At 41.5% G+C, this 23,840-nt stretch overlaps 1 protein-coding gene across 6 annotated transcripts in view; it reads left to right on the top strand.

The window, feature by feature from the left end:
- The window catches only part of Vcpkmt (valosin containing protein lysine methyltransferase), a 54,643-nt gene that overhangs the window by 17,480 nt on the left and 13,323 nt on the right, over positions 1 to 23,840 (top strand). Inside the window, exons 7-8 of one of the 6 annotated variants that reach the window (XR_007107040.1) lie at positions 1,241 to 1,310; positions 14,268 to 15,104. The gene's annotated coding sequence lies outside the window, so the exon portion shown is untranslated. Of the gene's footprint in view, positions 1 to 1,240; positions 1,773 to 9,152; positions 12,206 to 14,267; positions 15,105 to 18,012; positions 18,081 to 23,840 lie in introns of those variants that run through there. The other 5 variants (XR_007107043.1, XR_007107042.1, XR_007107045.1 and 2 more) reach the window with 5 other exon arrangements.

The following is a 23,840-nucleotide window of genomic DNA, read 5'->3' as shown; positions in this document are numbered from 1 at the left end:
CTGGACTTCAGATGTAATACTCCAGAGCAGTAAGAGTTTGAAAAGATGAAGTGAGCTTAGTTTTTTCTAATATCCACCAATTTGAAACTGTAAATAGTCAATTTATATCATATCATGTTATTTCAAATACTTTGGTAGTTTTAAAAATTGTCATTGTATTGTATGGGATGCCTGAGGTCCTTGTGCCATGACTGTACACATTCTGAAACTCAATTGAGGAAAGGGAAAAAAAAACAAAAACTAAAGACTAAATTTCAAAACTTTCCATAATGACCCTTGACTCTCACAGGAGCTAACTTTTCGAAGACATAAGATAACCATTTGCTTATTGTTCCTATAATAGAGTCCTAAGTTGATCTTAAATGCAGCATTGATGATTGACAGATGCTTCACTGCAGTTGTAGGAGAATTAAATTACCAAACAATAGGAAACCAGATTAGATGTTGGGATTGAATATGGATGTGCTTGAGGCTGTCAATGCAGATATAAATGCTGTCTAATGTGATCAGGGCTAACCTAAGACCCACAACTAATATTTCCACTTAACAATTCAGAACTTTGCTTTGCATAAAGATAAAAAGACCTCTGTTTAGATTTATGAAATGTGAGCAAAGAGGTGTGTGTGAGTGAGAAAGGGAAAGGGAGGATGAGGGCTATAGGAGCGTTCATAATTAATTGCTAAAAAGACTGGAGGAATCTGTGACTTGCTTTTTCTTACCAGTGTTTTCAGAGCATTATCATAATTTTCCAGATAGACTTGAAAAATGCCAACATTTTGCAGCTGGGGGTTTTGCAGCTGGAGCATTGTCATACTTCTATGAGGTTTCTAGCAAGAACAGTGGGATTCTGTTCAGTCTGCCCTGCTCAGGAGCTTGTGAATCCACCCTGCCCCTGAAACTGTTCTCCAACTGCAGGAGACCCCTCAACTCTGATTACCTTTGAGTCCCTGGGGTACTTTTTAAACAGTTAGTACCAAGTATTGGCTGTGATTGGGAGGGTAGCTATGCAGACCTCCTCAAGTCATCCTGACGCTCTCCTCTTTTTAATGATTTGTCTTAGCTCCATTCAGTGGAAACTTCTAGACCAGAGAGAAGAGGGTGAAGGCTGAGTTCCTCCCTCTGCTGGCAATTAGCTGTCAGCCCTTAGGCAGGTCACTTGGTCTGAGTTTGTTTCTTCATCTGTAAGATGGGGCTGGGATGGTGATGATAGACTGGTGACATTTGTTCTGTCCACCCACAGAATTTGGGGGATGCTCAAACAGGAAGATGGTATGAGTCAAGGAAGAGTTAACTTGACAGCTGGAAGAAATGTGAGTTCCTATGGTTGATGCTCATGGTTGACAGAAGGTTTGAGTTCTTCTTTCCCCTTCTGAGCCAGAAAGCCCCATATGAGAATAAACAGCTACTTCTGTTGATATCCTTGTCTCTGAGTAAGCAGGCTTCTCAGCTGAAGCTCCACAGAAGGGAGTGGAGATATATTATGAATCAGCTCCCCCTGGCCTCTCAGCCTTTCTTCCTTTTAGACCCTTGTTGATCCTGGACCTGATCTGAACGATCTTGCCCCTCTCATGCTGTCATCACAGGAGGGACCAGAGACAGTATCCAAAAATATACAATAATAAGGACAATAATTCCTCAAGAATTATTGCTGTTTATCCACTTCTCAATTATGTCTCAAATAGTCACAGTCAGTTGACTTACAGAAAGTTTTTTTAAATAAACTATTTCTAAACAAAAAGAAAAGAAATGACCTGGGGTTGGGTGCACTGGCACATACCTGTAATCGTAGCAGATTAGGAGGCTAAGGCAGGAGGATCACAAATTCAAAGCCAGCCTCAGCAACTTAGTTTGGCCCTCATTGAGTTCAATGAGACTCTGTCTCTAAATAAAATACAAAAAAGGGCTGGGGATGTGCCTCAGTGGTTAAGAGCCCCTGGGTTCAATCCACAGTACCAAAAAAAGAAAAGAAGTGACCTGGTTTTCCAAATACATTTCCTTTGATTCCTCAGCTCAATACCATATCTTATTTTACTGTTCCCAAAAGAATTTAGTGTTACAGGTCTTTGCAACCAGGCTGTAAATGGTGCTTTGGTTTGTGGGAGCTCTGGGCCCTAATTTAAAGCATCCCAGGTCATGGGAAACCTTGCTGTGGAGTCTCAGGCATTGGGCCCTGGACTTCCAGGGTGCCAATGGGCATGGCCCTGGGACAGGCTGCCCCCAGGCCTGAACCTCAGGGAAGGACTTAGCAGCAGAAATGCACAGGTGTTCCTTTTCAGCTGCTAAGGTTGCTCAGAGACAGGAAGTTCTGTGGCTACCTAGAAGGGCTCAGTCTTGAAGGTTATGGAAGACTAGGAGCAGTGAATGTGAAAATCACCCTGAAATTATTGCACAGATTCCATGTCTTCAGAGTATCACCCCTCAGTTGACAGCTGAAGAACCTGGAGTTGATTGCCAAGGAAAGCCAAGACCATGTTCCAGCAGTGGTCACACACACTCAGGAAGTCCTGTATGTCTTACACCAGTTCTGTTGCCTTGCACGGTGCACTGCAACAATCTCAGGGTGATTTTTCACACTCACTGCCCCTTGTCTTCTGTAACCTTCAAGACTGAGCCCTTCTAGGTACCAGTATCTTGAGCACCACCACCTCCCCGCTGCCCAGTGGAGTGCTACATCACTGACCTTCCCCAGGTTCTGGCTCCCCTCAGAATGTCCCCGCTGACTGACCTCAAGCTAGTGGCTATTGCTGTTGGTGTCTGGGCAGGTTTTGGGGGTGCCTTTCTCTTTCAGGCAGCATGATATTTTTGGAGAGTGGGAGAGCAACTGCTAGATTTTGGTTCATATAGGTTTTTCAATAGCTTCTGGATCCATTTGTCCCATAGTTAATGCTCAGAGAGACAATTCAAGTATCAATTCACCAATTTACCAAGTTGGCCAAAACAAGCAGTTTATCAAAAACTTGTTTCAAAGAGTACACTCTGTGTAGACAAACTCATGCACATATTTTTCTCAGTCATATTCAGTGAATATGAATATATTTTTCATGAATAGTCATTGATTCTAAGTATGTTCAATATTCAGGAATATATTTTTATTTTGAATGTAGTTGACAAGTATATATTTATAAAGTATACATATATTTATTCTAGGCTTACACTCACCCCTTCTGTTGAAGTCCTAACCTTACTACCTTAGAATGTGACTGTATTAAGATGTAGGGCCTTTAACAGGATAATTAAGCTAAAATTAGGTCATTAGGTTGGGCCCTAGTCCAATACTACTGGTGTCCTTCCAAGAAGGGATAAGGAACCAACATCTGCAGAGGGAAGATCATGTGAAGAAACAAGATAATCTGACCATTTATAAGCCTAGAAGAGAGTCCTCGGGAGAAACCTCCCTGCCCACACCTTGATCTTGAACATTTAACCTCTAGGACAGTGAGAAAGTAAATTTCTTTAATAAGCATGTTGTCTGTGGTACTTTGTTATGTCAGCCCTGGCAAATGCCCAATAATCTTATAGTTAGGTTTCTTAAATGAGATACATTTTATCAGCATATTAAGGAATCTTCGATATGTCAAAAACCCAGTTGCAAAATAGCTTATATATACACACACACACACACACACACACGTATATACATGTACATATATGTATATGTATATATTTGTTTTTTGTCTGGTACTGAGGATTAAACCATGTAGTGCTTTACCACTGAGTTATATCCCTAGTTCTTTATTATTTTGAGATAGGGTCTCTCTAAGTTGCTGAGAGGCTTACTAAATTACCGAGTCTGGCCTTAAACTTGTAATCCTCTTGCCTCAGCCTCCCGAGTCTCTGAAAGTGTACCACCAATCTGGCTAAGTATAAAATTTCTTAAAATAAGATTTTGATAAATATGGCAAATTAGCCATTGATTTCCAGCAAATCTTTGTGGCTTCCCCTCTTAGCATACATGATTGGATTATGCAAAGGGGCTGGTGGTTTGGAACATGAGCTATTATCTTAGTCTGAACTGCTGTAACAAATATACCCAAACTGGGCAGATTATGCACCAGACATTCATATCTCACAGTTTTGGAGGCTGGTACATCCCAGATCAAGGTGCCAGCAGATCTGGTGGCTAGTGAGGGCCCTCTTCCAATATGCAGATGGCTTTCTTCTTGCTGTGTTCTCACATGGTGGAGAGCAAAGAAAGAAGGAAAACTCTTGTGTATTTTGACAAGGGCATTAATCCCATTCATTAGGGCTCTACTCTTATGGCCTAATCACCTCCCTAAGCCCACCTCCTAATACTATCACATTGGAGGATATTATTTCAACATGTGGATTTTGGGAGGACACAGTCCATAACAGGTGCCTGTAATAGAAATTCTTACCACACACTGAGCGCACACTAGTCACTGTGCTAGATACTGCCCCAAATGTCATTCCCTGAATCTCACAATAGACCTAGGAGTTGATGGGTATCCCATGGTACATACAAGAATATCAGCATTTAAAGCAGTTACATAACTCCCCATGGTCACAGAGCTAATCATTTCTTTGTTCTGATAGACTCAAGTGTAGAGCCTAGATCTGCTTCATCCGAGCTGCATGACCTAGGCAAATGGTTAACTTCTCTGTGCTCCAGTTTCTTAATTTGTATAATAAGGACATACTGCTCACCTAATGGGGGTAGTTGGACAGATTAAGAGCCTGGTACATACGAAGTCCTAAATGTTAACTCTGTGTGTGTGGTACTGAGTATTGAACCCAGGGACACTCTACCTCTGAACTATATTCCCAGCCCTTTTTTATTATTTTGAGTCAGGGCCTTGCTAAATTGCTGAGGCTGTCCTTGAACTTTTGATCCTCCTGCGTTAGTCTCCCAAGTCACTGGGATTACAGGCATGTGCCACAACTCCCAGTTTAGCTATTACTATTAACTTAGGAAATATGGCAGGTAAAAGAATACCAGACATTACACAGTAGTATTTATAAAATAGTGTTTACACTTTTCAGTTTTTCAGATAAGGAAAAACCGAGAAAAGTTCAGTGGCTCAGTCCATATCCCCTATCTGTATTTGGTGGGGAGGGATTTCAGTCCAGCCTTTTGGCTCCTGGCAGGGCAGAACCACAAACTTCTCCTGACAGCCACTTCACCAGCCAGTGGACTTAAAATATTCGAGGGTCCTGTCTGAGCTTAAAAGTTGTGTCTGTGAATATGAGTTTACTGTGGAGTAAGGAGATCCAAAACATCCTCGCAGAAACACCCAGAATAATGTTTGACAAAATATGTAGGCACTTAGGTCTAACACCACCATGTTTTTGCTCAGCTTCATCAAGAATTTGCTGCCACAAATAAAATAATTTGCTGCAAGATGTTATGCAAGGTGCTGACCCTACCCCCTAATCCCTAAGTGCCCTGGAAAGATGGAAAGAACTGTGGGATAAAGCTGAATCTTTGAACACAGCTCTTTCATCCTTTCTTCTTCAGAAGGAAAATGCTGGTAAACAAAACAATTTACTTTGTTTCATTTTCATTGTGGCATCAGGCTACTAAGGTTGTAGGTGAACTTTTTTTTTCTTTCGTCATGTCTTTGGATATGGTTGTAATGTTTTAATTATATATTAGTTGCAAGTTGCATTCAACTTAGCAAATCAGGAAAAATGTGTTTATAATCTCTTTATTTTGTTACTTGTCTGTTAGGCTAAGTACTGCTTATTTTTTAAAAAAATAAATTTTATTGAGGTAGAACTGCTGCCTTGAAAATAGATTTTTAAAAACATTTCAAATCTATATAGAAATGGTATGAAACTAAAAACTAAATTCTCTATAAAAGGAAATATCACCATCTTTAATGTTAGGGAAGGCCACACCTTGGAATCTATAGTGTGTGGCAGATTACCACCAGCCAAGAACTGGGGCAAAAACCAACCTCTTAGGTGAATATGAGGCAACAGCATGTGTCAGTATTAATATTATTCTAATTATTGAGTAAGTTTGCTAAGATCAGTGAGTAGAAATTCACTAGTAACCAATGCAAATAAAAATACTGTAAGTGCTCAACTGGCCAGATATCTGAAGTACATCAAAGGAAGGACTCTAATAAATTAACCACCTTTTATTTATATGGCATGCTAGGATTTTAAAATGTCTTTCATTTATATTATTTCTATCTGATTTGATTTTTAAAACCACCACACTATGCCATAGGATAGCCAGATAACATTCTCCCCATTGAGACACAGAGAGGTTTAGGGTCACATATCTGTGCAGGCAACAGAAGAGACAGACCCAGATCATCTTTCCTCTGCATCACAAATCAGTCCATTGTCTTTGATGGGTGCAGGAGACTTACAGCCAGGGTTTAGGAGTGAGTAGAGGAGATGGAAGGACCAAAAGCAAATTACAGCTCTTCTTGATAATTGACCCACCTCAAAGAAAAGCAGTCTGTTTTGAATATGACTTCGGGTTTATATAACTGTGTAGGCTTGATCAGAACTGGTAAAACCCATGAAAAAAGAGAGAGGGGATGAACATTTTTAATGATCTGTAGGTCACTGCCTTGCTTACCCACAAAAATGCCTTCCAAACATTGAAGAATGGGAGTAGAGGAGAATTAGGGAAGGAACGCTGCTAGGGAGGTTTGGTTCTTTCTGAGAGGAGGGAGTCATACCATCAGAACTGTGAAAAATGAATCATGTCTTTCTCATCAGAACTTCACACAGATTTCCTACAAAACTTGTCGCTGAGGATACAATAAAGATGACTGTCCTTTTTGGGAGGTTAGCATTTTCTAGCGAACAATGTAGATCAGTTTGGGGTTGAAATGCAAATTAAAATAAAATTAAGGGGCCGGGATGTGGCTCAGCGGTAAGGTGCTTGCTTAGCATTCACAAGGTGTGCTTGTGTGTACCAGTGTGAGCATGCATGCACACGGGTACACACACACACACACAGATTAGAATACAGCTGAAAATTGTTGCAACTGTTGTCACATTGTAGCACAATACATTACTCAAGTGTTTGTGGTGTTGCTGGTATAAACAAACTTACTGTTGCTACCCATCGTATTAAAGAGGGCCTGGGTTCAGTTCCCCATACCACAACAAAAAAATAAATAAGTGAAGGAAGGAGGGAGGGCATAAGGAAAGAGGAAGGAAGTTACACATGTCATATGACTTCAGTGGGCTGTGTTCACCTTTCCAGGAAATCATCAGAATCAGTCTACTTGAAATATTGAAAAAGCAAATGTCAGACTTGGTTGTGAAAGTACACAGGGGTGATGTTTTGGGTTCCACCTTTCATACCAAGAGTGACATTTCTTGGTTAATAAGGCACTTCCATATGCATCATTATGTTTAAGCTTCACTACAGCAGATTTATGGTCCCTATTTTCTAAATGAGATCACAGCTAAGGGCACATATTGGTTGGCTTCCAGCTCAAAGTTCATGCCCTCTTTACTGCATTATAAGGTAGACCCCCTCAGTCTCCAGGTAGGGACACAGTAGCTAATGTTATTTATTTATTCTTTTTGCAGCAGTGGTAATTGAACCTAGGCCTCATGCACACTAAGCAGATACTGTACCACTGAGCTACTCCAGCCCTGACATGATTGATCTCTTATTGACTCCTTTTTATGAAGATGACTGAGCAACTGGTTTGAGATAATTGGTCACCCTACTCATATATTTCCAATAGTTTTCATTGAAAATTCTCCAAAGATCATATTGAATGCTAAGAAATTTTTAGAACAGAGCTATGTATGCATGGGTTTTGCATATAATTTTATTCTATTCAAACAATATATGTGAACATTTTTTAACATTTTGCTATTCCTTTTTTTTTTTTTTTTTTTTTTTTGTGATGCTGGGGATCGAACCCAAGGCCTCATGCTTGCAAGGCAAGCACTCTACCAACTGAGCTATCTCCCCAGCCCAATATTTTGCTATTCTAAGATAGTCATTTTGATTTATTTTTATTCTTCATTTATTAGTAGTTTCCATTGTTATTGTCTCAGATCACCAAAGGATAGATGAGAGGAGGAAGGATGATAGCAGGGAAAAATAAATGAAGAAAGACATTTAAGTCTAATTTCTAAAATGTGGTCTTGGTTGCAGTGTGTTGAGGACTGATCTGTAGTTGTAATTCTCAAAAGAAAATTAAGAGGCAGGAAGTCTCCACAATGGCCTTATATTATTTCTGCCTCTCTGTAGTCTTACTCTTATAATTCTCTTCCCTCCTTCCTTGGGCGGATTTGTCTTGAGGGCTCACTTACGTGCACTTGGTCCTACTTCTCCACCCCACCCCCTCTTATTTCTATCTCTGGGAAAACCAGATGCCATATTGTCAGCAGTCCTATAGAGAAGCTCATGTGGCAAGGAACAGATGTTTCCATCAGTAACCAGCAAGGACCTGAGGCCTGCCAGGTTCCATAGGAGTGAGCTTGGAAGCAGATTCTCTAGTGCAAGTGAAGTCTTAAGATGACTACAGCCTAAACTAACACCTTGATGGCAGCATCATGGAAGATCATGAGCCAGCATCATAAAGCTAAATCAGTAAATTCCTCACTCGTGGTGGTTTTTAGCTTTAATTTTTAGGGTAATTTCTTCAGAAACAGTAGATAACTAACAAATATGTATTTAAATCACTTAGACAACAACTTGAGAAAATACGTACTGGGGCCCTACCCCAGAGGCATTATTCAACAGATTTAGCCTGGGGTCTTTGCCTTTTCACCAGGAATTATAGGAAAATCAGAACTGAACAAATTTCTGCTTAAAAGCTCATAGCTATGGGGGGGAAGGGAAAAAATAACAGAATGAATCAAACAACATTACCCTATGTAAATGTATGATTACGCAAATGGTATGTCTTTACGCCATGTACAAACAGAGAAACAACATGTATCCCATTTGTTTACAATAATAAATAAATAAATAAATAAATAAAAAGCTCGTAGCTAAAATAAATTCTCACCCAGGAAGGCTTAGCCAGAGGGAAGATTACAAGGGGGATAGAACTGCTGATAAAACACAAGATGCCCAGGTATATTTAAATTTGGGGGGAAAAAAAACCCAAATATTTTAGTACAAGTATGCTCTCGCAGTATTTAGGTCAAATGTATACTGAAACGTATCATTTGCTTATCCGGAGTTACAATTTAAGTGGACGTTCCATATTCCTGTTTGCTGAGAACCCACCAGAAGTGAAAGTCCGACCAGAAGTAAGATGTCTTCCATCTCTGGGTGACAAGAAACTGTACCTCTTTAAGGACCCACAGACCTGGGTTGGCAGTTCCTGTGAAGAGGCCTTAATGTCCTCCTGCCTCCGGAGCAGGGGAGCCCACACCACTTGCTGTCCAGGCCAGATTCCTGCCCCCACCCACTGAAGACAGGCCAGCAGAACCCCCTGCCCCAGGTGCCTCTGAAGTACCCACCCTGCCCTGCCCGAGAGGGGCACGAGGTCACCAAGGGCCAGGGTGAAGCAAGAGGGCTTGCGACCCAGAGCCAGGGGAGATGGACTGGAGGGGGTGAATGCTGCTGCCTGGCTAGCTCCTTTTGTCGCTGTCGCATAACCTTTTCCCTAACAGTGAATGACGCCAGTCCTCTCCCATATCCCTCCAGGAGCTCAGACGCATGCAGCTTCTCCTAATAAATGTATGTGTTTCTCACTCAGAATACCTACGTCTCTGATGAGTTCTAATTATTGCAGCCCTCGGTCCTTAGAGTAGGACGGTTTCATAGATACCTAGGTTTTCCCCTCTTTTGTGCTGCTTTCTTGTCACATGGAATAACCTTCGTTTTGACATGTTTATTCTGAACTGTGAAATGTCCTTAAAGAATGAGAGAACGAAGGAGAATATGGGTGAGTGTGTGAAAGAGAGATGGATTGACTTTGTAGACTGAAATGCTTACAGCAGGGAAGGAAGATAAAGACAGAAAATATGCAGCTGTAGTAGAATCATAAGCTTGCTTTGAAACCAGACCCAAAAAGTGAAGTCACATCTCAGCACGGCTCAGCCCTGCCCGCCTGATGCAAACTGAAAACCCACAGGAGGGGAACTCCCCTAGGTGTCTCTCCTTAGAGAAACTATGGGAGAGTGTGAGTTCTTGAGAAAGAGGTTTGGAATCAAGTGTTTGCTCTGGAGGATCTCGAGGACTCCAGAACTCCTTGGGTGCTGTTTTATAAAATCAGAATGACTGATACAGAACAAAGTAAAAAAGAATCCAAAAATGATCATTTTCACACTCTTCTGTCAGGAAGACTCTGCCAGGAATCCCACAGTTCTGGACCCCAACTTGGGACTGACTGACTGGATACAATGGTTCTTCATTTATAGAATGGCATAGAGCTGGAAGGGGCTTTAGAATTTCAGTCCAGTCTCCCCTTTTACAAAGAAGAAGCCAGACTCCACTTTGGCCTCCAACTTGAACTCTCTTGGCATCTGAAAAGTTAATAGCTACTTCACAGATTTATTTTGAAGATTAGGTGCAATGATGTGTATTAAACACTCAGCACTCTGCACTCACTATAGGGAGCTGTTATTATCTCACCACCTTTGTATGCTTTGTGACTGAGGTCTTGGGAACTGTTTCAGTGAAAAAAGCTAGCTTCTTGAGGTAGAGTTCATATCCACTTGAGTCTTCTGGACATAAAAGAACAAATAGAGCCTTCAGTTCATTCTGTTTTAGAGATAATGAAAAAAGGTCCAGACAAGTGAAGGCTTGCTGAGGATCCCAAAGCGTCCTCTTTTCTGGAATCCAATGTCCTGCTTACACAGTAGGAAACTGCCATGTTTTTAGTAGAAGCTTTAATGAGATGGTGTCTCATTTTTCGGATGGGAGTGCCTAATCCACCAGAACCAATGCTTAGTTGGATCTTTCTGGATACCACTGTCACCTCCGTTACCACCACCATGGTGGGCACTTAAACTTTTCATAAATTAATAAAAGTGCTACATTCTCAACTCTTGAGAGAACTAATAATTATCTACAAAGACAAGTCTGAGTTTGAAATTAATGACTGTGGGATTCAGAAATGATTTCATGATAAAATGAGTTGTTTATTTGCATGGCAGTAGACATTGCTTAGGAAAAAAATGTTTTATAGAACTTTAAGAGACAAAGATCTTGTCTGTTAGTTTAATTAATGGCCTAGGGGAGGGGGGTTTGGCAAGAGGAAGAACATGAGGGGTTTGAAGCTTTTAATGCTTGCTCTGCAGAAATATGACTATTTCTCTTTCTGAAATAAACTTTTAAGTATGAAGTAATGTCCAGCATTAAGTACTTGTTATGTATTTTATATTTATTTGTTTAATCTCCATGATAACCTTAGGAAATAGGTGCTAGAGTTACTTCCATTTACAGAAAACCAAGGCCAGAGAGTAGCTTATTCAAGGTCAAATAGCTGGTGAATAGCAGCATCAGAAACAAATCCTAGATTCTGGCTTCAGAGCTATGTTTTTAATCTGCTGTGCTCTTCCACCTTGGGAGAGTCAAGGGACCAAACCAGTTAGACTGGGAAATACTGAGACATTCCTCATGAATGTATATTTTCCATCCTATCACTGTCCCAAGGTTAAGCGCTTGAAGCTGAAACCTGTTGGTCCTCATTATTCTAGTCTGCCCTATCAGTGTTGGGCTAGAAATACCCTGGAAACATGAGCGAGATCTTGTGTTTTATAATCATCCCTTACTTTATGTTGCTAGAAGAAAATCAGGACCCAGTTCTGCTCTTCAGTCCAGAAATGGCATAAGGAGCCAGCATTACTCAGCATTATAGATTTTTTTAAAAAGACATCTACCTCCAAGAACATACCAATACAAGCCAAAAGGGAGCAGTATATTTCACTGAGAAGGATCATGAAGAGATGCTATGGTAGCAACTCTATTTCTATGTTTGTCTTATATTATGATGCCTATTTTTTAATCCCTTTCTCTTTTTCATTTTAATTCAGAAGTGATAGCAACCTTGCTTCTTAAATTATATGAGAATGAGTCTTCAGAGATCTACAATAAACTCAATAGCAAATAAATGTGTAGAAAAGGGACACTTACCTGTAATTTAATTTTAATAAATACTTGCATATCCCTTTTATACACAAGAAAGAATACTGCATTATACATATTTTTACACTCTTATACCCACTCCTCGGCTTTTATTTTTTCACTTAACATGTTTTGTAGCACATTCCATATTTAATATTATCACAAAAAATTGCCTCATTTTTTTCTCATGATTACATCATGAATTTAATTGGATGTATCATAATTTATTTAACTACCGCCTATTAAAGAATCAATTTGATCTAGCCTTATGCTCTTAAAAATAATGCTGAAATAAATATTTATCTACACATGCAAGTATATTTGTTTTGTCTTTTATTGATACTGTTTATTAAGAAAAAAAACTAGAAGTTGAACTGTTAGGTCTTAAGAATGTTCGTATTTTAAATTTTAATCACTTGCAAATGATGCTACAAAGAGATTGCACCAATTTGTTCTCAAAGAGAAGGAATTTTAAATGCTGAGTCCAGCCATCCTTCTTATCTGACTAGATTTTCAAATAACATAAAGCTTTGCTGTATAGTATGATTAAGTCACTATATAACAAATAGATTGAACAAATGGGCACATTGGTCAAAATATTTTGAACTACATAGTGAGAGGGAGTGTGGGAGCTGGTGGACCCCTGGCGTGATACTGTCATGTCAGATAAGAAGAATCAGGTGTGGTTTTAGTGTCTGCTGCTTGGAAAAAGTCAGTTGTGCAAGATATTTACCATACTTCACTGGGACCTGCTAACACTATACTCTTTTGATCTAAACTCAGGTTGGTAAAGGAAATATCTGTAATATGAACTTGTACACTTCCCTATATGCTACATCAGATAAGCATGTAGAACTCCACTCTATAAAATCCACCTTCCCCCTGAAAGGTACATTTCTAGGTTTCATTCTGCAATCAGGCTAAGCTGAAGATACTTCATTTTCTTCATCCACGCCTCCTGAGAATGCAGCAATACCTTTGACTTGTGGCTTTTACAAATTTCCACCTAGGCTGAAGGGTTTAGTGGGTAGGTCATTAGTGCCTGGGACTTATTATCTCCACCTAAAGTTGTATAGTGGTAGAGAAACACAGTTGGCTGCAGGCTTATCAGGGGAGAAGATTAATGTTATCATCTTTGATAAGCTTTGTAGATTAGCTATGATCTCCCCATGTAAGTCCTCTCTTCTTCATTCATTAGCAAGGATGGTAAAAGGCCAACCCCATTATTAACCTAGTCTGTATCTGTTATGATTTTGCTCTTCTCATCCTTTCAAGGCACAGACCAGCTGGTGAGACCTAGTCTAATAAGAAATCATATTTAGATGCTTGAAAATAAATTTCCTGCTAGGTATGGCCCAGATCACTCTATTAACAAAATGTCCTGAATGCCTACCCAAGCCTGGTGTTAGACCAGGTCCGGTGGGGGACATAAAGGAAATAGAAAGCAGTTGGACACGGGCAAATCAGAGCAGAAAAGAGTAGACAGAGACTAGCTGGCAAGCAGTTGTAGCAATTGAGGATGAAGGTGGTGAAGGCCTGACCTAGGGTGGTACTAGCAAAAACAAGAGAAGTAGCAAATTTGGGAGCCACTAAAGAAACAAGAAATCAGGCTGAATGGTCCAGTGTGGTGCACAGAGCATAGGCTGGATCCCTACCTCATAGCTGTGTGACCATTAAGGCCTGAATTGTGAGCCTCCATCTTCCATCTTCCATTTTCTGTAATTAGAAGAGTGACCTTGAGCCCCACCCCGCTCACTGGATTACTGAGATCTGTGAGTTAGCATGCAGCACATGGTCTGACTCATTGGGATGAGCGTCCCCTTCCTCATCTCTCCATCTCTGTTCCTGCCTCCTGTCTCATGGTAAGAAATGGAGAAGGAATTAAAAAACAGGAGAGAAGAGTGAACGAGGGTGTTTGTGTTCAGGATGGGGCCATTAAGCAGATGGAAAAAGTTAGAAAGGGGAACTACTCAGAAGGGGAAAATAGAATAGTCTTTGAAATTTGGAGTCTGAGGTGATGGCAGGTTAATCATGCTGATGGCTTGGAAAACCAGGGGCCAGTGTCCCAGGAAGATGGCAACAGAGGACAGAGAGGCAGGAGTTTTCAGCTGGGCCGGGGTTGTGTCTGAATTCCTATGAAGAGATTAAACAGGAGACCTGGGCTATTGCTCTTTGGGGGGAGTGCCGTATGATGTCAAATTCACTTGTTACTAAATGACAGTTGTTTTCATAGGTGCTGCACAAACACATTTGCAGCTAGCCTCCCAGCACAAGTTTTCCCACCAAAGAGGCTTTAAACTCACGCTCATCTTCCTTGTGTACAGAGAAGAGGAGGCAACCAGAAAGACCTCAAACCCAGGAAGCTCAGGCAAGAAAGACCCAGAAAAAGGCAGCAGCAGTCACTATAGAGGTGAACAAGCAAAACTGAGACCTTTGGGCTCAGTGTTGAAGACAGAGATGAAGCATGCATCACATCACTGAACAAACCACATAGAGAGACACGCACCGCCTGCGGTAACTGCAGCAACACCGGTCTTTTCAAGTTGGCAAGAATACAGACAGTATCAGGACCCTTTATCATGACTCCTAACAGCAGGTGACCCAACACAAGGGGCAAGAAATATAGAGTAGGAGGGTTGAGTTCAAGTCCAGGTTTTATCTGCCACCCCACCCCTTCTGTGAGCTTTCCCTGAGCCTCAGTCTCCCCCTTTATGCAACAGAATGGAAACCTCAACTCTGGCTGTACTTCAGTGATCACACACAAAAGCACTTTGTATAACCCAGGTCTCATTAGTACTATACTCCAAGCCCATCCACCTTTACCCTGAAGAAAATATTTACCTCCAGTAATTCTTCTGCTTAGAATCAGCATTAAAGCAGGCAGTTGAAGAAAATGAAATTTGTTCCCCATCTGAAGTAATATGCAAGTTCTTACCCCCCGTTAGGACCTATGAATATGACCTTATTTGGAAATAGGATCTTGGCAGATGTCATTAGAATCTCATGATGACATCATCCTGAATTTAGGTTGGACACTAAACCCAATGATTACTGTCGTAAAATAAAAGAAGGAACTTTTTTCCTTATTTTGTTTCTCATTGGTGCTTATAGTTGTACAAAATGGTAAATTGGTTGTTACATATTCACACATGCACACAACATAACAATAGAATTTGGCCAGTATCATTTTCCAGGACTAACTCTTTTCCCTCCACCCCTCTTTCCCTCTGGTCCTTTTCCTCTACTGTGCTGATCTCCCTGAAAAAGGACATTTGAAGCAGAGGAGAAGGCCATGTGAAGATGGAGGCAGAGATTGGAGTAATAGGCCTATAAGCCCAGGGAAGCACTTGGTGCTAGCAGCCACCAGATGCTGGGAGAGAGGTGGGAGCTGATTCTCCCTCAGACTCTCCAGAAGGAGCAACCCTCTGCAGTCTCGATTTCAGATTTCTGATCTTCAAAGCTGTAAAAGAATACATTCTGTTGGAAGACAGAGAGTGCTGAGACCAATACACCATCCAGGGTGAGAAACCTTGGCTAAAAATGTTGCTGGGTTCTCTTGCCTGTTCACTCTGCCTGTCTGTCCTCGAGGACCATGTTCTCCCTGAGCCAGCAAGACTTCTTGAAGCAGCTCCTATCACAGTTGCTGAGTTGTATCATCATATTTTCATAAGGCTCCTCCCATTCTCAGGCACTACAGTTAGTTCCAGTTGATTCCAAATCACAAACACTTTCTCATGAACCTAAAGGTTTCATTCATAGGGGACACACATGAACAGTCTCATCCCCTGGGTCCATCAGATTTACCTATGTAATCAACATTGTGGTTACATGACTGTTGACAAACCATGGTAGGTGATAATCTCTCTAGTTTTTTGTCTAGAACAGAGATTCTCAAACTGTAGGGTGCAGCAGAATCATGTAAGGAGTCTTGTTGAAGTGCTGGCTCCCTTCCCTACACCCGCACCTCCAAGTTGCTGATTCAGTAGGTCTCAGGTGGGCCCAGAGATTCCTCATTTCTAACAAGTTCCCGTGTGATGTCATTGGCACCACCCAACAACACTCAGAAACAGCAAGAACAGTGATTCTCAAATTCTGCTGCTTATTAGGGTTACTCCCATGCCAAGGCTGCACCACATACCAATTAAAGAAGAATTTCTAAGAGGGAACCTGGGATCAAATGAAAAGCCAGTATCTTATAGGTACTCTCTTCTCTCCCTCCAGCCAGTCCTATATAAGCTGGCAGGTGGGAAGATGCGCTGACTTGGGGCCCATTCCTCACACCCAGGCCTGAGGGCTTCATCTGAAATAGGGGAAAGAAGACAGAAACCAGGATCCTATGGAGGCAGTACCTGTCTTGAATCTCCCATTGCCTAAGAGGTCAATCTGGGGGTCCAGCAAGATAATACTAGAGCTGGAGTCCTGAGATGCTAGGCCAGGATGCAAAGTCCTGTTCTGGCATTTGACAACAGTCCTTCCTTATCTGTGATGTCACTCTCCATGGTCTCAGTTACCCATGGTCAAGTTGTAGTTTGAAAATAGTAAATGGGAAATTCCATAAATAAGCAGTGCATAAGATTTAAATTGTGTGCCATTCTGAGTGGCATGAAGAAATCTCATGAGTTCCACTCAGGTCATGAATCTTCCCTTTGTCCAGTGATCCAGGCTGTATATGCTACCCTCCTGTTACTCACCCAGTAACCATCTCAACTATCAGATCCTCTGTCCTTTTATCAAGATGCTTATGTTCAAGTAGTCTTGCTTAAAAAGGACCCCAGTCATGGAGTGCTTCCTGTAAGTGAAAAGGTAAAAGATCTCCACTTAATAAGAAAAGAAATAAAATGGTATGCTGAAGTTGCTAAAATCTGTGGGAAGAAAGAACCATCTATTTGTGAAATTGTGAAAAATATAAAAAATTCATGCATTTTGCTGCTGCACCTCAAAATGCAAGTGTGTGGAAAAAATGTTTATTTAAGATGGAAAGTCATTAAACCACAGGGCTTGGAACAATCTGAAGTTTCAGGCATCCAGTGGGGGGTCTCAGAATGTAACCCCCACAGATAAAGGTTCCCTGCTGAACTAGCTTTATGAATTTGATCAAGTTGATTACCTTCTTCTTGTTTTTGTTTATCTATAAAATGGAGGTAATAAAAATACCTACCTCAAGGCAAGCTATAAAAGATTAAAGGAGAAAAAATGCATCTGAAGTACCTAGCCTGTGTGCTTTAAATGGCAGGTGCTCAGTAAATCTTAATGCCCCTTCCCCATCTTCTCTAACCATCTGTTTCCTCCTTGTTTTCCTTTCTGCACTGGGCAGGAGAAGTAAAGTCAGCTCACTATGACCCTTTGTTTCTAGTTTCACTTCCAGAGTTTGGGACCTGACATCTTAGTCACTCTACTTTTTACTATAAATAGAGATCATTAGGAGCACCTCTTTTTGGTTTGTTTATTCTTCAAGATTTCTTTTAAGTCAGCAGTGGTGGTGCACACCTGTAATCCAGTGACTTGGAAGGCTGAGGCAGGAGGTCCATAAGTTCAAGGCCAACCTCAACAACTTAGTGAGGCCCTAAGCAAATTAGTGAGACCCTATCTCATAATAAAAAATTAAAATGACTGGGGTTGTGGCTCACTGGTTAAGTACCCCTGGGTTCAATCACTAATACCAAAACAATGAAACAAAAAAGTTTTCTTTTAAATATACATGCATATCTCCCCTTCCTAAACTGCAACATACTTTATTTCTTTGCCTCCACTTTGCTCTTTTCCACCAAATTAAATATCTTGAGATCACCCCATAGCAGCACTTGGAAATATTCTGATCTTCCTTTAGCGAGTTCCCTGGCACTCCACTGTGTGTGTGGACATACCCCAGTGTGTCCAACCAGTTCACTGTTGATGAACCTTTGTGTTGTTGTGGTCTTTTGCTGTGAGAGCAGTGCACAGTGAAACATGCCTGTGTGTGTTTTTTGTATTTTTGCCAGGCTGTATGTATTTTCGGGGGAGGATTCCTGGGCACTCCACTGATAATGCTCCCCTCGCCATAACTGCTCGTCAAGACCCTCAGCCTGCTTGTGAGAACCAGAATGCTAACTTCAGCCTCCACAGTCTTCTCCCCACACTACTGACCAGGCAGCCTTCTCCCCACACTACTGACCAGGCAGCCTTCTCCCCACACTACTGACCAGGCAGACTTCTCCCCACACTACTGACCAGGCCTTGGCAGCAGCAACAGCAACAGGAAGATGGCGTCTGCTTCATGCTTGTCTCCAAGTTTCATACCAGGGCATCTTGTCAGGGACTTAATTCATAGCCAGAATTCTAGCTGCAAAAGGATCTAGAAAATGTAGTTTTGTAGTTTTCTTTCTCTATCATATAGGGAATCTCACAGTAGACTGGAGTGCCAGTCAGGACATTCAACTCACCAACTTAATTCCTTTGGTTTACAAATGAGAAAATTGAGGCTTGGGAGGGTTATGTCATTTCTTCAAGCTCATGTAACTTGGTTGGCAGTCCTGTTTTTGCCACTTCACTGTCCAGGTGGTTGGTCAATAGGAGATTTTGTGAGTTGGACATTAATGAGGTGAGCAAACACCTCAGAAAAACCCTAGTTGCTTCATACACTTTGAACTTTTTATTTTCTCTGTATAACAAAATAACCCCACCTCCCACAAAGACTCCTTTCCGATGTATTATTATGTGGTTTAGTACGTATTAAGGGTTGAACTCTGTCCCACCTCTCCAAATTCATACGCTGAAGTCCTAGCCCCCAATGCTTCAGAGTGTGACTGTATTTGGAGATAAGATCTTCATAGAGTTCATTCAGAGTGGGCTCTAATCCATTCTAACTGGTGTCCTTATAAGGAGAGGAAATAAGGACACAGACATGTACAGAGAGAAGACCACGTGAAAACACAGGGGTAATATGACCATTTACAGACCAAGGAGAGACGCCTGGGACACATTTCTTCACAGCCCTCAGAATAACCTAACTCTGCAACACCTGGATCTCACACTGTAGGCCTCCAAAACTAAGAAATAAATCTCCACCGCCTAACCAGCATCTGTGGCCCTTCTTATGGCAGCCCTGGCCATGCTAAAGTAGCAAAAATCTGTGAAGAAAGAAGCATATATCCAGTAGGAGAGCCCTTAAGCCTCTTTAAGTTGCTTCTCAGTGTTTCTTTCCATGTACTTTTCTCCAGTTGCCTTGACGCCTGCTGTCTGGCAATTCCGACTCTTTCTGGAATCTTCCCCTCTGAGGGGATCTTTCTTAGAAAATACTTTGTTTCTCTCCCACAGTTCAGAAGTCTCCAGAGTGGTGGATTGACTGCTTTGAATGGTGACAGTGCCACCAGCCCTCACACAAAGGCAATCTGAGCACCTTGGAACTTTTGCTTCATTGGGCACCCAATGAGGAGTGTTGCTCCTTTTTCTAACCCACCCTCTTGGGGGGGCTATGGCAGTCTTGCCCTAAATGTGCTTTTCTCCATTTTCAGAATGGGCAAATGTGGCGTGCCAAATGCATTTTTAATGACTGAGATCTGCATTTAAACGTATTTTCCATCTTTGCTGGGTCATTAAGTCTTCAAATCCTTCAATATTTTAATGAATTTTATAGTCTGGTGATGTGTAGGTTTGTTCATGTTCTTAATCCCTTGCTGCTACCCATGAGATGCTCTGGCAAGCACTCACCAAAGGGGCATTTAACACATGGCCCTGTTCTGAATGGATCCTTTCCTGGCAGCACAAGCAAGACTAATCAGCCTAAAACAAGAGGAAGGAAGGCTGCTTTATGGAAAGGCTAAAGGTGTGACTAGGAGGTAAAGAGAGTGGAAGAAAAATCCATGAGATTTGATTTTTATAGTTTCGTTAAAATTCTGTTTTATTAAAATATTTATAGTTGTATAACCCTAACACTGACCCTGACCCTAATCCTATCAACCCTTGTTTTGTTAAATTGTATGTGTTTTTTAGGAATTCAAGAGAGCTGAACATCTTTGTGCAATTAATTGAGGTAAAAGTAGCTGGTCTTAGTACATTCAAGTGGCTGTATCAGGATACAGCCTGATAGTTTAAAACAACAGAATTTTATTTCTCACAGTTTTGGAGGCTAGGAAGTGTAAGATCAAAGTGCTGGCAGATTTGATGTCTGGTGAGGACCTGCTGCCAATCATGGATGGCAACTTCTCAATGCATCCTCATGTAATAGATGGGGTAAGGCCACTTTTGAGGGCCTCTTTAATAAGGGTACCAATCCCATTCAGTAGCCCTCCACCCTTATGACCCAGTTACCTCCCAGTGGCCTCCTTCTTAACACCATCACACTTCAGGGTTGGAATTTCAACATGTAAATTTGGGGTGTGGGTAGCAGTCACAAAAACTCATTTTCTAGCTTTGCTGGATACTCAGAAAAGGCCTGTTTGGCCCAGAACAGACTCTCTTTTGGTCTCAGCCCAAGCCTATCTCCTTCAGCTCTTCTGGCTGTTGGAGCTCACATGCGCATTAGGTAATAAGCTAGTTTCCTATGGGGAGAAAGGGAAGCCTTGGGGTCTTGTGCACAGACCCACCTCTGCCCTCTGTGTCAGCCTTTTATTTACCTCCTGCACCACAGGGAGGTATTGCTACTGCTGACTTTAGACAGCAGCTGCAGAAAGTCAGGCCAGTAAAACATTAAGTACTGTTCTCTCCACAGAGCCTGTTTTAGGTAGTTCATTCTAAGTCAAACAGGAACCCAAGGCACATTATTTTGTTATCCCTTAGGTTTTGTTACAAAGATAGCAGCATAGCAGACTATCCCAACAAAACCTTAACTGATGGTTTGACTCATAGAGAACCTGTGTGTGTGTGTGTGTGTGTGTGTGTGTGTGTGTGTGAGAGAGAGAGAGAGAGAGAGAGAGAGAGAGAGAGAAACTGGGGATTGAATTCAGAGGCTTATGCATGCTAGGCCAAGTGCTCTTTGAGACAGTCTTGCTAAGTTGCCCTGGCTGGTCTTAAACTTACAATCCCCCTCCTTCAGACTTGTGAGTAGCTGAAATTATGGGTGAGCACTAATGCACCTGGCTAGAATTTGTGTTTTTAACATTGAATGCTCTCTCTACAAAAAGATAGGTGCTGCCTATGAGCATTTCAATCAGTATTGAACCACATATATAACTGTGGTCACATAAGAATTTTAACAGAACTGAAAAATTCTTATCACTAACTGTGGTTCATCATAAAGCTATAGTGTAACACATCATCATGTGTTTATGGTGATGCTGGTATAAGCAAACTCATTGCCCTGCCAATTGTATAAAAACATAGCACACAGAAGGGGAGGACAGGAGGGGGAAGAGAAGAATGGAGGAACTTTGACTTGTGTAGAGGGAAATGAGGGGGGAAGGGCGGGAGAAGGAAAGATAGTGGAATGAGACAGACATCATTACCCTATGTACATGTATGATTACATGAATGGTATGAATCTACATTGTGTACAACCATAGAAATGAAAAGTTATGCCCCATTTGTGTACAATGAATCAAAATGCAGTCTGTAAAAATAATTTTTTTAAAAAAAACATAGCACATATGATTATGGACAGTACCTAGAATTTGATAATAATAATAAAGACTTACTGGTTTATGTATTTGCCATGCTATACTTTTTATCATTATTTTAGAGTGTAGTCTTTATACTTATATTTTTTAAAATTCCTGTAAAACAATATGTCCTGTTACATCAGCAGCAGCCTCATAAACCTTGTATTTACTGTGGTTTTTTCTTTTCTTCTTCTTCTTCTTTTTAAAATGGTGCTGGGAATTGAACCCAGGGCCTTATGCATGATAGGGAAGTACTCTATTGCTGGGTTACATCCCCAACTTTTACTGTGTTTCTGAATTGGGGTGTATCAAGAGGAGTATATCAAGCAATGGACCCTTACCAACCAGAATTGTGTAAGTACACTCCATGAGTTCACACAATGGCAAAGCTGCCTAAGGATGCATTTATCAGAACCCATGCCTGTCATTAAGTGATGCATGCCTGAATATACGCAGTTCACGACTGTGTTACTGAGCCTTCTGTTCTGTCCTACTGGTCTATTAGACTGTAGCTAAGCCAGTGCCACACTGTTCCTACTGTGATTTTGTACTATATTTGATTGGGCAATTCTTCTCTCTACTCTTCGTTTTAAAAGTTTATTTATTTATTTATTCATTCATTCATTCATTTATTTATTTCCTCAAAAAGGAATCCAACTGGAACTTCGATTGGCATTGCAATGAGTTTAAAAGCTAATTGTTAATATAATTAGGTCTTTATAAAGCTATCCAATATGTCATCCTATATGAAGTTGCCCAATCCAAAAGCACAGAATGCACTCTATTTATTCAGATCATTTTCTGTTTCCTTATTAGAGCTTTAAAAAATGTGTTCAGAAGTTTTGCGTATTCTGGGTTAACGCCTACATATTTTGTAATTCTTGTTGCTATTGTGAATGGTATCTTTGTAGTAATATTTTCTAGCACTACTGTGGGTGGAGAGAGATGCTGTTGATTTTTGCAGGTTGATCTTGTGTCTGGAAAGCTTGTGGAATCTTACTAGCTCTAATAAGCTTGAGTCTTTATTATCTCCAAATTGATGGACATTTTGTTTTTCCACTGTTACAGTAACAAGCAACCCAGCCCCCTTAATCTTTGCAATTGGTGGATAGTGGGGATGAGGGAATCATGACTCCCTGGGAAGGAGTGGAAATGTCTGGGCCTCTGAGGTGCTTATGTCTGGGGTCCCATAGCTTCAGGGTCTTTCTCTCAGACCACCAGATGGAGAAAAGGTGGCCTCAAATTCTGTTAAGGGGAAGGGCAGTGGTGCAAAAAGAGCGGAAAGAATATAGAAAGAAGGAAGAAGATGGAGAAAAGAAAAAGGAATAGGAACTGAGGGGGCTTTGGTCAGTATGGAGCCAAGAAGCATAAGGGACAGTAGACGGTGAAAGAGCCTTAAGTTCCAGAAGCATGGCTTGACTGGAAGACCCAAAGAAAACCTGGGAACTTTGGCCTCCTAATATGGGACAGGAGGAAGGAGCTCTAGCCCTGGAGACAGACTTAAGCACTGAGGATCCCCTGCCCATGCTGACCAGTTAATAGAGGCCCAGCCCACCAGAAGTCATGGCACTGCTATGACCGTGACACCCAAAGCTGCCAGAGCCCAGGAACTTCTCCAGGTCTCAACCTCCCATACTCCCAAAGCTCCCGGAAATCAAAGCTGAACTCACAGGGCACACAGAGCTGGGTCCCTGAGTGTGGTCCCAAAGAGGTTTGTTGAGGCAGCTCAGCAGCAGTGGGAACGTGTTATTCAGCAGTCTGTTGTTTAATAAGAAGCTATAGCTAAGCAGTTTGGAAACTTCTCTGTACTGCTGAGGGATGAACAGGGCTGCCCTCTGCCCTGCACAGTGCTTTAGGGGTACTGGAGGCAGGATGTGGTTTAACAGCCCTGATTAGAAACCCTGATTTCAGTGGCTGGCTGAGTGGCTATAAAATCAGGAAGTGAGGAGGGTTTTGTGTTGCCTCCCAGACTCTCCTTGAAGAGCTGGCCCTGGGTAAAATGTCAAATAAACACACCAGCCATGGTGGCACTTTGCTGACTTCTGCTCCCCTTTTGCCCCTTTACTGCCTGTTCCAGAGGCATCCAGAACCCTGAACCTCCAGGAGAATTTGCTTTTTTATGGAGACTGGGATGAGCAGAGACATCCAGACAGATCTGTTTTTGTAAGGAAACAGAAGATGCCCTTTATCCCATTAGGTGCCTGGCCCCCTGGGTCTCCCACAGAGACAGGCCT

This window comes from Sciurus carolinensis, chromosome 2 (genome assembly GCF_902686445.1).
Source record: "Sciurus carolinensis chromosome 2, mSciCar1.2, whole genome shotgun sequence".
In the NCBI taxonomy this organism is placed as follows: domain Eukaryota; kingdom Metazoa; phylum Chordata; class Mammalia; order Rodentia; family Sciuridae; genus Sciurus; species Sciurus carolinensis.
Note: the sequence above shows the minus strand (reverse complement) of the source record. Positions and strands in the feature narration are given on the sequence as shown.